The 13,885-nt window shown below is 45.8% G+C and overlaps 2 protein-coding genes across 2 annotated transcripts in view; one reads left to right on the plus strand and one right to left on the minus strand.

Moving 5' to 3' along the window:
* The window catches only part of LOC116059868 (low affinity immunoglobulin gamma Fc region receptor II-b-like), a 347,874-nt gene that overhangs the window by 321,383 nt on the left and 12,606 nt on the right, over positions 1-13,885 (plus strand). The gene's annotated exons all lie outside the window — the stretch shown is intronic.
* LOC116064565 overlaps positions 1-13,885 on the minus strand; it is a 305,191-nt gene that overhangs the window by 53,462 nt on the left and 237,844 nt on the right. The gene's annotated exons all lie outside the window — the stretch shown is intronic.

Here is a 13,885-nt window from a genome sequence, read left to right on the forward strand (position 1 = left end):
ATATTCCAACTTTTGTTGGAAAATGTTTCAGATTATTTTATAGATATGAGTCAGGAGTCGAACCGATGTGTCCCAACAGGATATGAGAGTCGACTCCAAAACAAAGTGACATTTTACTAATGTCTGCAAATTTGCATAAATAAATGAATTTCAATCTCTTTAAGCTAAAGCCCATATTAAATACATATAGAATATATTATTTAATATCATCACTGGTTTGAAAAATGTCCACATTGTGTTTCTCCTGCCTACTAACAGAATTTGAATGTCTGTCCTAGGTGTAAGAAATGACGCACACATAACCCTCTCCCTCTCTCTCTCTCTCTCTCCATCCCCTCCCTTTTTTCCAAACTGCACAGTTAGGAGCACGTGTGGTGATCCATCATCATCATCATCATCAACTTTTTATTCCAGACATGACATATAACTGTCACGGTCCGCTGACCGTGACCCTGGCCCTCTTCATAGTGTGTGTGTGTATGTAGTTTTTGTGTTCTTTTCCCCTTTTGGTGTGCTGCTGTATGCTTGGTGTGTTTTGTTTTGTTGTCTGTCTCTGTGTTGTGCTCTCCCTCTCATGCTCTGTAGGCCACCGGTGGGCGTGGCACTGAGCTCCAGCATACACACCTGAGGTTCATCACACCACTCTGCACACCTGCTCCTGATCTACCATCTACTTCCTTTATAAGCCTGGCCAACTTTCCAGTCTCCGCCGGATCGTTGGCTCAACTTGTATGATTACACGCCTGCTTAATCTTAGTACTATCCCGTTTGTGATATCGGATGCTAACCTGTTCTATCCTCTCTCACCTCAGCCTGCTATCCCGCTCTGAACCCGTGACCCTGCTCTGTCTGCCAGATTCGCTTGACCCTGAGCCCGGATCCTATTCCCTCACGGATCACCGGCCACCCCAAACCTCAGTTTGTGTGTCCCATTCAATAAAATCACCTTTAATTGCAACTACCTCTGGTCTGCGTCTGAGTCCTGGCCTCCAGCTTGACAGAACGATCCGGCCAGTATGGACTCAGCAGACTTGGAGCCTGTCCGTCATGCCGTCTCAACTCAGGGAGCGATCTTGGATCAGCACAGCACCGCGCTTCAGGAGATAATGGGAGGACTCCAAAGATTATCGACCCGCATGGCAGAACTCCAGAATGCACTGCAGAACCCACCCCCAGTACCAGCCGTAGCTGCACCAACTACTAACAACCCCACTAGGGAACCTTGGGTTTCCCCACCAGAAAGGTACGATGGAAATCTAGGTCAATGTAAGACGTTCCTCATGCAGTGTGGTCTAGTCTTTGATCTCCAGCCCCATTCATACGCTACGGAAAAAGCTAAAATTGCCTACCTGATTGAGTTGCTGCGGGGAGCGGCGTTGGAGTGGGCTTCGGTTCACTGGAGAAGGCAGGATCAGACCACCGCCACCTATGCTGCCTTCACGGCCGAGATGACGAAGGTTTTTGACCACCCGGTCCAAGGTAAAGACGCTTCCAGGAGGCTTTTCTCTCTCCGCCAAGGGCTTCGGAGCGTGGCCGAATACGCCATTGAGTTTCGGACTTTGTCCGCAGAGAGTGGGTGGAATGAGGCGTCCCTGCAGGCAGTATTTGTTAATGGACTCAGTGAATTACTAAAGGATGAACTAGTATCTCACCCTGTGCCTAATGATTTGGATGATTTAATTTCTCTGACAATCCGTATAGACAATCGATGCCGTGAGCGGCGAAGGGAGAAGCGCCGTACTTCAGGCGGTGACGCAACGCTTCATGGGAAGGAGCTTTTCCCAACCCCGGTTAGATCCCAGCCTGATTCCCGGCATGTACAGCCACGGAGAGCCATGATTCCGGAGGATTACCCCGAAGGCGAACCTATGCAGCTGGGACGGAACCAGCTCAATGCGGAGGAACGGGAACGACGAAGAGCTAACAACATGTGCCTCTACTGTGGAAAGACTGGACACTACGTCGCCACCTGCCCTATCCGACCGTTAAACAGGAGGGCTCGCTAGCCAGGGGGAGCATCCTAGCGAGCCGAGCGACTATACCTCTGTCTTCCCGACCTCGTACCCAACTACATGCCACCATCTGCTGGAAGGACCAGACGCTGGAGCTTCAAGCACTTATTGATTCGGGAGCCGACGAGAGTTTTTTAGACACCATGTTAGTTAAACAGCTAGGGTTGCCTACGGAGCGACTGAAGCAGCCACTGGTGGCTAACACGCTCGACAGGAGATTGCTGGCTCGAGTCACCACACGTACCTGCCCAGTCCAGCTCCAGCTGTCAGGTAACCACTTTGAGCTCATTTCCTTTTTTGTTATTGACTCTCCATACATACCACTGGTTTTGGGGCATTCCTGGCTGATAAAACATAATCCAAACATTGACTGGAGAACAGCTAAGATAACTAACTGGAGCCCCACCTGTCATGCCTGTTGTTTGCGGTCTGCTCTGCCTCCTTCTGTAACTCACCAGAAACCCGAACCAGTCCGGCCGGACCTGTCATTAATCCCCGCTGAGTACCATGGACTTTCTGAAGTGTTTTGTAAACAGCAGGCCCTCTCATTACCCCCGCATCGACCCTATGACTGCGCCATCGACCTGCTGCCTGGCTCCACGTTTCCTCGTAGCTGTCTGTATAACATCTCAAGGCCAGAGCGGGCGGCTATGGAGGAATATATTAACAACTCGCTGGCGGCAGGGATCATCCGTCCCTCATCATCACCTCTGGGAGCCGGGTTCTTCTTCGTGGGCAAGAAAGATGGAACACTCAGGCCGTGTATCGACTTCAGAGGTTTGAATGACATTACAGTGAAGAATAAATATCCACTTCCTCTCATGAACTCTGCTTTTGAATCCCTCCAGGGGGCCGCAGTTTTTACTAAGTTGGATCTGCGCAATGCATACCACCTAGTCCGGGTCCGTGAGGGGGACGAATGGAAGACTGCTTTTAACACTCCCCTTGGACACTTTGAGTACTTGGTTATGCCTTTTGGCCTCACCAACGCACCAGCAGTTTTTCAGTGCTTGGTGAATGATGTGTTGAGAGATATGCTGGACAGATTCGTTTTTGTCTACCTTGACGATATACTTATTTTTTCCCAGAACCAAGCAGAACACATCCGGCATGTTCACCAAGTCCTCCAGCGGCTGCTAGAAAACCGTCTGTTTGTCAAGGCCGAGAAGTGTGAGTTCCACGCCTCCACCGTCACGTTTCTGGGCCACATCATCTCCAGGGGTCAGGTGAGGATGGACCCTGAGAAGGTGAGAGCGGTCTTGGATTGGCCCCAGCCAGAGAGTAGGAAGCAGCTTCAGAGATTTTTGGGGTTTGCCAATTTCTATAGACGCTTCATTAGAAATTATAGCCGCATTGCTGCCCCATTAACTGCACTTACCTCCCCTGCTAGACCGTATCTCTGGACCCCCGAGACGGAAGGAGCCTTTTCGGAGCTGAAGAAAAGGTTCACCTCGGCCCCAATTCTCACTCAGCCTGACCCATCTCGACAGTTCGTGGTCGAAGCCGACGCCTCGGACGTAGGAATCGGAGCGGTCCTGTCTCAGCGGTCCCCCAAGGATAATAAACTTCATCCCTGTGCTTTTTTGTCCCATCGTTTATCCCCCACAGAGAGGAATTACGATGTCGGGAACCGCGAACTGCTGGCGGTCAAACTGGCTCTCGAGGAGTGGCGGCACTGGCTGGAGGGCGCAGATCAGCCATTCGCTATTTGGACCGATCATAAGAACCTGGAGTACATCCGCTCAGCGAAGCGCCTTAACCCTCGTCAAGCCAGGTGGGCCCTGTTCTTCGGTCGATTCCAGTTTGCCCTGACCTACAGGCCGGGATCTAGGAATGTGAAGCCAGACGCTTTATCTCGGCTGTTTGAGAGAGAAGAGACCACTGCGGAGCCAGACACCATTGTCCCCAGGTCCTGCATCATCGGGGCGGCCACCTGGGAAATTGAGAGCAAGGTTAGGACGGCTCTGCAGCACCAGCCTGACCCAGGTAATGGCCCCCCGGGCCTTCTGTTTGTACCCCTTTCTGTCCGACCCTCTGTGTTGCAGTGGGGCCACTCCTCCAGACTCTCGTGCCATCCTGGAGTGGCCCGCTCTCTGGCGTTCCTGCGCAGGCGGTTCTGGTGGCCAGACATGAGGACCGATGTTCAGACCTTCGTTGCTGCCTGTCCCGTATGTGCTCAGAATAAGAGCTCCAACCGACCTCCTCCTGGTTTCCTGCAGCCCCTGCCCATACCGCGTCGCCCATGGTCTCACCTGTCTCTGGATTTTGTTTCTGGACTGCCACCATCAAAAGGTATGACTGTTGTGCTCACTGTGGTGGACCGTTTCAGCAAGTTTGCTCGTTACCTGCCTTTGCCTAAACTGCCCACAGCCAAGGAAACGGCCGAGCTCTTAATTTCTGTGGTTTTCACGGTCCACGGCCTGCCTTTGGACATAGTCTCCGACAGAGGTTCACAATTTACCTCGGCTGTTTGGAAGTCATTTTGCCGGGCCATCGGAGCCACTGTCAGCCTGACCTCGGGGTACCATCCCCAATCCAACGGACAGGCAGAAAGAGCAAACCAGAAACTAGAGGCCACTCTACGCTGTTTGGCATCCTCCAACCCTTCGTCCTGGACTTCCCAGCTCCCATGGGTGGAGTACGCCCACAACACTCTGCCCACTTCAGCCACAGGTCTGTCTCCATTTCAATGTGTTTATGGTTTTCAACCCCCACTGTTTCCCACTCAGGAAAGAGAGTTGGCGGTCCCCTCGGTCCAGGCTTACATCCGGAGATGCCATCGCACCTGGCATCGAGCCCGAGCCACTTTGCTGAGAACCTCTGCCCAGAATCAGCGCCACGCCAACCGTCGACGCACCCCTGCCCCCACCTATTCTGTTGGAGACAAGGTATGGCTCTCAACTAAAGACCTCCCATTGAAAGCTGTTTCTAAGAAACTGTCACCCAAGTACATTGGCCCCTTTGTCGTCGAGAAGGTTATCTCTCCTGTGACCGTCCGTCTCCGGCTGCCCCGCACTCTCAGAGTCCACCCTACCTTTCATGTTTCCCTGCTCAAACCTGTTCTTATCAGCCCACTGCTCCCTCCTCCCCCGGCCCCTCCAACCCCCCGGCTCATTGATGGCCAGCCGGCGTTCACTGTGCGCCGGATTTTGGACTCCCGTCGCAGGGGCCGTGGCCTGCAGTACCTCATCGACTGGGAGGGCTATGGGCCTGAGGAGAGGAGCTGGATACCCAGACAGCGGATTTTGGATGCCGCTCTCGTCCGGGCCTTCCACCGCTCGCATCCTGACAAGCCTGGTGGACCGCCTGGGGGCGCTCGTCGGGGAGGGGGTACTGTCACGGTCCGCTGACCGTGACCCTGGCCCTCTTCATAGTGTGTGTGTATGTAGTTTTTGTGTTCTTTTCCCCTTTTGGTGTGCTGCTGTATGCTTGGTGTGTTTTGTTTTGTTGTCTGTCTCTGTGTTGTGCTCTCCCTCTCATGCTCTGTAGGCCACCGGTGGGCGTGGCACTGAGCTCCAGCATACACACCTGAGGTTCATCACACCACTCTGCACACCTGCTCCTGATCTACCATCTACTTCCTTTATAAGCCTGGCCAACTTTCCAGTCTCCGCCGGATCGTTGGCTCAACTTGTATGATTACACGCCTGCTTAATCTTAGTACTATCCCGTTTGTGATATCGGATGCTAACCTGTTCTATCCTCTCTCACCTCAGCCTGCTATCCCGCTCTGAACCCGTGACCCTGCTCTGTCTGCCAGATTCGCTTGACCCTGAGCCCGGATCCTATTCCCTCACGGATTCCTCCAGACCACCGGCCACCCCAAACCTCAGTTTGTGTGTCCCATTCAATAAAATCACCTTTAATTGCAACTACCTCTGGTCTGCGTCTGAGTCCTGGCCTCCAGCTTGACAATAACATACCTTAAAAAGAAATAGAAACCTATACAAAGAAATAAATAACAAAAGAAACAACAATACTACATCTCTATAAAAGAAACTTATACCAGTGTTTCCATAGTGATGATTGGTATCGTATGGCACTAAACCTAGGATTTACTAATAGCATAACAATGCTATTTTGGGAGACGTTCAGGCGACAAATGAATTTGTAGATGAGACTCCTCAATAGTGCCTGGAAGGTGCTGACCCCTGCATTACAGAACAGGTCACTTGCACTAGAGCACCTGGGTTTGTTGAGCAGTATCCTCATACAGTCATTATAAGCAACCTTAACCTTCTGCATACTTGCCTTTTTTAACTTAGTCCATAAGGGAGCAGTATAAAAAGGAGTGCAATAAGCTTTAAACAGACTGATTTTGATGTCATCCGTGCACATGTGGAATTTTCTTACCAACATGTTAGCTTGGGCATATATTATGCGATGCTGCCTGAGTATATCCTCATCATCAGATAACTGATCTGTAATATAGTGACCCAGATATTTCATTTTATTACAGACACTCATCACTTGTCCTGATAGATAAAAGTCTGGAAAACAAATGTCTGTGTCCACTTTTGTCCTACATATCAAGACAACACTCTTTTTACCATTATACAACACATCATATTTCACCCCATATTCAGAGCAGATATTCAGTAGCAGCTGAAAACCAGCACTGCTGGGAGAGAAAATGGGATGATTTACCAAGGTGTTACCAATCATACAGCCTGTTTTGCATCTTGTCAATTGGTTGGATAACTCATCCATGTACACGTTGAAGAGTGCTGGTGAGAGTAACCCCCCCTGACGTACCCCATTACTTACCCCAAAGGCAGAGACTGTATTACCCCATTTAACCTTCATACTCTGGTTGGCATACGAGTAAGCCAGGATTCTTATAATACTGTTAAGTGCACCCCTTTGGCTCAGTTTTTCAAATAGCTTATGATGATTGACTCTATCAAAGGCCTTGGAAGCATCAATAAACCCAACTAGCATAGATGAATTCTCCCTTATGTACCCCTCTGTTGCCTCCTTCAAGGCATAGATACACAAATCAGTACCAAGCTTAGCTTTGAAGCCAAATTGATTGTCAGTTGTACCAATATAAGGACATAGACGATCAAGCATAATTCTTTCCAGTACTTTAGATATCACACTGGCTAGGGCTATCGGCCTATAATTATCCAAACTCCCAACCTTGCCAGCTTTGTCCTTAATGACAGGCACAAGAGTAACAGACAACATAGATTCAAGTAGCATGCCATGGGTCATAAATCCAGAAAAGCAAATGGAAAGCAGTACTGCCACATTTGGGCTAGCAAACTTAAAGCAGCCATATTATGCTCATTTTCAGGTTCATAATTGTATTTTAAGGTTGTACCAGAATAGGTTTACATGGTTTAATTTTCTAAAAATACCATATTTTTGTTGTACTGCAGTGCTCTCTCTCACTGCTGCAGATCCTCTTTTCAGCTGGTCTCTGTTTTAGCTACAGAGTGAGACCTCTTTTCTTCTTCTTCTTCTACTGTGTGTGTGGTAGTCATCTAGCTCATTAGCGCCTCCACTGGAGTGGTGGTGGTAGAATCAATCAGGAAATGAGCTACCTAGACCCATTTATTATATACATCTATGCCTAGACCGCACACCAGGCTACTGAACGAGACCCGACCGAATGTAACCGTGCAACCGGCCGCTCGAGTCTATCAAGCGGTGTCTTGATTCTCGGCAAGTTTGAGTTATTAACCAAGCCTTGTTTCTGGTGCATCTTAGATGATTGTGTTCATGGCAATTTACACATTACTGATGGGGAAGTACATCACATACACATACACGTCATGTTATCTTGGTAGTTATGTTAAGTTAAATGTTAGAGAAGTGAATGTTGCTACATGGTAGGTAGGCTCACGGGGAGACCGCGCACCAGGCTACTGAACGAGACCGTAAGGACCGTAAGGACCGTAACCGTGCCTAATGCATGAGTCTGTATTCAAACAGGTGTCTAGGTTCTCGGCAAGTTTGAGTTATCAACCGATCCCAGAAGCCTTTGTTTCTCGTGCATCTTAGATGATTCACAGACAAATTCACAGACTACATTATTGATGGATATCACGTACAAATACACGTCATGTTATCTTTATGTTATGTTAAGGTAAATGTTATAAGTGAATGTTGCTACATGGTAGTTAGATGATCACCAGGAGACTGCGCACCAGGCTACTGAACGAGATCGTAACCGTGCCTAATGCATGAGTTTGAGTTATCAACCGATCCCAGAAGCCTTTATGTCTCGTGCATTTTAGAATTGTGTTCATGGAAATTTATAGGCTACATTAACAAGGGGAAAGTATTAAATCACATACAAATACACGTAATGTTATCTTGGTAGTTATGTTAAGTGGCAGTTAGACTGTCACGAGGAGACCACCCACCAGGCTACCGAATGTAACCGTGGCCAGTGCGTGAGTCTAGTGTCGGTCAGTATGAGTGTGTAAATAGTATGTCGAGACCAAATGTAACCGCAACCGCTCGAGTCTAATGTAATAAGTGGTGTCTTGATTCCTGGCGGGGGAAGTAAACGCGCAATCACACCCGCCCCACCGCCGCTGCCGAGGGCACGCGAACCGGTGACCGAATCTATTAACTCAGTAGGCCAACCTACGACCGTCCAGTTGAACCGACTAGCGTAAAAGAGTCGGTTGTCCCATCACTAATCTTAACTGTACTTTTTTTTTTTTCATAACGAGGCTGTGACCTATTTGCTCGGAGCTGTCTGTAAGTCCACATTTACATGACGCTGATAATGACACCATTGTGTGTAGCCTAAGTAATTTTTACTTTTTCCACCTTTCCTTGTTTAATTTAACTGTGACTTATGTTTTTTTTTATTTTTATTCATACCACTCTCATTTAATTGTTTTCCAGCTGCCTGTAAGACATATTACAAGACAGCACGCAGGAGCTTCAGGGAGAAACAACCAGATCTGGCATCGCAGGCAGAAGAAAAGAGGGTAAGATTAGATCCGTTTATTATTATTATTTATTAGATCCGGAAATTCCAGCCAGGTCAGACATTCTCTGGACAGGCGCGGTGTCACTGCTATTCATATGCTAATTAGATCCATTAGCAACTCCGCGGGAGCTCTCCACATACGTCATGGTTCGTTTCCGCCACACCGTGGCACAGTAGAGCTTAGATCGGCCCAAAATATCAAGCCCGAACCTACCCGAGCCCGAGCACGTTGCGCCCGAGACCGGCCCGGCCCGACACATTAACTGTAATTATGAGCCCGAGCCCGATTTAAACCCGACACTTTTTTAATATGTGGGCCGTTATAACTGATGTTCTCAACTACAATTCAGAGTTGTTTGAACTACAGAAATCTGTTTAGAATAATACAACAAGGACGAAGCTGTAAACTGCTGTTAGTTTAGAATGGAACGGATCGCAAGTGGATCCGAATGAAGAAACGTAAAAAAAAAAAAGAAACAATGATGAACAACATATTGTTGTCACTGCCCAGGACTTGTTTAAACTGCTTCCATACCTCCGACTTTCCTCCACACTTGCTCAAAGTTAATTCTCCTGTTTTTCTTTTTTTCTTTACATCTTCAAGCTCCATGTTGCACTTAAGACACACAATACAGCACAGCAGGCCCGGTGTGATGCGTGCGAGAGGAGCAGACTCCGCGCATGAAGTGCTGCATTTTGTAACTGCAGCCTAAATTTCGTACACATTTGTTACTTTTATATAGCTTATATATACATATTTATAATATTTCTGATTATGGCATAGCTTTCTCCCCACCCAATTAGGCTAAATAGGTAATGGATAAAAAAAAAAAAAAAATGCTTGATTGAGGATAGTGGCAGAAATAACGGCCCGAGCCCGGCCCGAGGTCGTGTCGGACTCGGGTCGGACTCGGGCTTGGGCCGAGAATCTAAACTCTATGGCACAGACAAACGCAATGTTCACAGCCTGTAAATTGTCGATAACTGCCGAAAATTAGGGGGATTTCCAGGCATTTACGGCCGTTTACGGGGACGAAAATCCCACTTTTCATGCAGTAGATCTAAAGCAGTCCCCACTGGGCTGAGGTTAGGTTCTTGTTGCGAAAGAACCTCTATTTCAGACTGTCTTGCAGCTCTGAGTCTGTAGTTTTTCTGTTGGGTAAACATGATCAAATCAATTATGAACAATACCCACAAGAGTTAGGAAAATTAAAACAAAAATTGATTACAATGAATCATTGAATAGGTTCCATGGCTAGACTGTTTAAATTCATAGCTGTAGTTAGTTAGTTAGTTAGTTAGTTAGTTAGTTTTATTTCTGTGTCATGCCAAACATTTTGGCCCATCCCACATAGGATTACAAGACACCACAAAATTACTTATTTAACAGACATCTTCCTGTCGCATATACAAATCATTCGGAGGAATACATGAATACATGTAGTACTGTTGTTGTACTAAGTTGCCAGGAACGTTGTACCCAGCAGCGCTAACATATACAGCCACACTAGCACCTATGGGCAACAGAAATGTAAAAATATATTATCAAAATAGCTGTCATGAAAAGAACCCTATACCTTTTTTGCAACTTGTTCTACGGTTTCCTCCTGTGTGTCAAGGAAAAGTTTGTTGGGTACCCTCTTTCTCTTCTTGCTTTTTGGTAGGTCCTCCTGCAAGAGTTTCTGCTCAGCAGTCTTAAGTGTAGACTCATTTTCTGTTAGAAAGAATTAGTAGCAAGACAGAATTTAATGCCTAGAAACAAAACTATGTGGCTTATGTTACATCAAATACTGTATTTCACTGTCCAATTTTGTGCTGTTTTTACAGTTTTTTGTATTGTTTTCCCCCTGCTTTTTTATAATAAGTTTACTCTGTTCATTTTGATACATGTTAAATTTTGCTGCCATGTACAGCTGCTGAACTGAGCTGATTTTCACTGTACAATGTTGGCTGACAATGTTGACTGTGACAGTTAAGTATTCTTATTAACCCAAATCTTAGCTGACATTCTTCAATTTAGGACTTTTAAAATAAGTGTTTAATGTTTCACTGCTAATTAAAAATTAATTTATAACGTTACTTGGCCAATAATGCAAAAAACCTCAACAGGATAATTGCTATCATGATTAATGTTGCATGACTAACCAAGTAAAAAAAAGAAATAAGCACTGTACTTGCCTGCCAACTGCAATATGTGTGCTGGTTCAACCAGCCACCCATTAGTAGGCCTCTTGCCATCGATGCTGCGGCACTCGATAAGGTACTCCTTTTTAGAGTTTGCAGGATTGAAGTCTACGATCCAATTTACGGGGACTATACTGAGAGCATCTTTATCCTTCTCCTTTGACCAGCTCACTAGCGCAAACTTCATTTTTTTTCTTTTTTTTGTCTCCTCTCACCGCTGAGGCACGCACAAACAGTGGCTTGTGTCATAGACATGCTTGTGTGTGCTGCCGACACGAACCTTTATGCGCATGCGCAAGATGTTCGCGCGGTGCAAAGGTGCGCAAGCGTGGAACAGACATGGAACAGATCATGCACTAAACAGGATTATCGTCTGCGCATGCGCGTAACAGATCGTTCAAGCAGCACGAGAGTCGGTTCCGTTCAAGAAGAAGAGAGACATGGACAGAAGGAGAAGAAAATACACTGCCCCTGGTTCAGAATATGAGATTCTCAAGAATCAAGAATCAAGATCAAGAACAAGGAGATACTGGAAAATGAGGTTTGTGTTTTACTCCAGCCTAGTTAAGTTACGTTATTAAACAGTTGTTCTGTATTTACTGTTGTAGTTTCATGGTTTGTGTGGGTTTTTACGAGCTTGCGGCTTAGCTAAACATAGCTAGCATACTGTAGCACACTGGCTCGCAAACTTTATTTAAACAGACAGTGGCGGTTTTTGCTATCTGTTTAAGGGCGCACAGCACACACAAAAAAAGAGAGAGATAGAGACGATAATCAGTATAGCCGCTCATTTTCACGTCAAGTTACGTCCTACTTTGTGCAGGTGGGAGGGGGAGGGGGTACATTAACCTCTTGATCCCCACACACCACTGCTTTCAAATACATTTAATTTCCTTCATAACCACTGCTTTCGAATAAATTGTATTTTGTAGACATTAGACAGTACGCTGCACTGAACGGCCACATTTTAACCAGTTAATTGAAATGTAATCCTTCTTGATTACTATCTGTTAAGAAAATTGAGCAAATAAGTACTGGTAGTCCTGGGTCAGACCAAATGTTGAGTGGGATAATTGTGAAAAGATGTGCGTGAGGCATATCAATACTATAAAATATTATAAAGCTTGTAGCTATAAAATATATAATAAAATATTACAAGTAATCGTTTTTCACATTTACTTTCTGCAGTCTGACTTCAGTTCACCACCTCACCATCTGCGTCGGCAATTCCTATTTTGGCTCCAAAATGTGCGTACGCATGGGTCAGAGTTTGCGTGGAGGACCGCACATTCTCCCGTCAAGTTTGTTTTTATAAATTACAACCTTTGCGTGGGAAGTGGCGTACGCACATTTTCAGCCCCGTTTTGTGCGTATGCCACGTTTATAAATGAGACCCCTTGAATCTGTTGATAGTTTTTCATAATTGCATGTCTCAATCTGTATATTTCTTTCCCCAAAACTCACCAGAAGAGAAGAGAAAAAAGAAAAAAATCTTACCCTTCTTAATCTTAACCCCCCTAGCTTAACTGCTATCAACTTTTCATTAGGGTCTGAGCCCCCCCAAAGGTCAGATCCTAGAATTGCCCCTGCTTCCTTATCATGTCCGTAAAGAGAATGTTTTACTTTTTGGCCTTGTTTTGGTACTGAAAAGCCAAATGTTAATACATTTTTAAAACCATTCACAAAAGAGTGTCAGTCATTGTCAACTGTTGGCTTCAAGTTACACAGAAACATTGTGAATCATTGTAGAGTGATAGCAGCTGTTATGATGTGTGATTCAGTTGCCAGGCCCATTCTGCAAAACATGACCCAATTTAATGGTCATTATGGGTGCAGCCTCTGCCTACATCCTGGTGAACAAGTTCCAAAGGGAAATGGAACTGTTAGGGTTTATCCATACAGAGATGTTCCAAAAAGGGATCATGCTTCAACCCTAAATGATGCAAGGGAGGCTGTGCGTACCACACAATCTGTGAGGGGCATTAAGGGGCCCACATGTCTTGTCAACATCCCACACTTTGACATCATATCCTGACCATATGCATAATGTACATCTTGGAGTTGTTCGGAAAATGACAAGCATGTGGCTGGATAGTGAAAACCACGAGGAGCCATACTTGGTACTACTTGGTAATCGTGTTCCTGAGCTCGACCAACAACTCTTGAGAATTAAACCACCTTGCAATATCACAAGAGTGCCCCGCTCTTTTCAACAAAGGAAGTTTTGGAAAGCTAGTGAATGGCAGAACTGGTTACTTTTTTATAGCATATTTGTGCTAAATAATATAATATGTTATATATTATAAATATATAATGAATGGGGAATACTACCCCATGCATTTTACCAGCACTGGTTAATCCTTGTCACCTTCATGTTCTTACTATGTAAGGACACTGTCACATCAGAGGGGTTAAAAAGATGTGAGAAACTAGTTGTTGAGTTTGTCAAACAGTTTGAAACACTGTATGGAAAGGAACATGTGTCATTTAACGTACATTTATGTTTTCATTTGCCGGACTCTGTGAAAAATTTGGGACCTTTGTGGGCACATTCAGGATATATTTTTGAGTCTTTTAATGGGGAGATACTGAAGATGTTTCATGGCACCCAGTGTGTTCCCTTAAAAATAATGAAACAATTCACATTTAGACAAGTGTTACCTCTTTTGAAAAACAATGCACTGAGAAATGCTGTGCCTAGATGTATACAGCTGTATAACAACTAGACTGGTGG

This window comes from Sander lucioperca, chromosome 17 (genome assembly GCF_008315115.2).
Source record: "Sander lucioperca isolate FBNREF2018 chromosome 17, SLUC_FBN_1.2, whole genome shotgun sequence".
NCBI lineage: Eukaryota > Metazoa > Chordata > Actinopteri > Perciformes > Percidae > Sander > Sander lucioperca.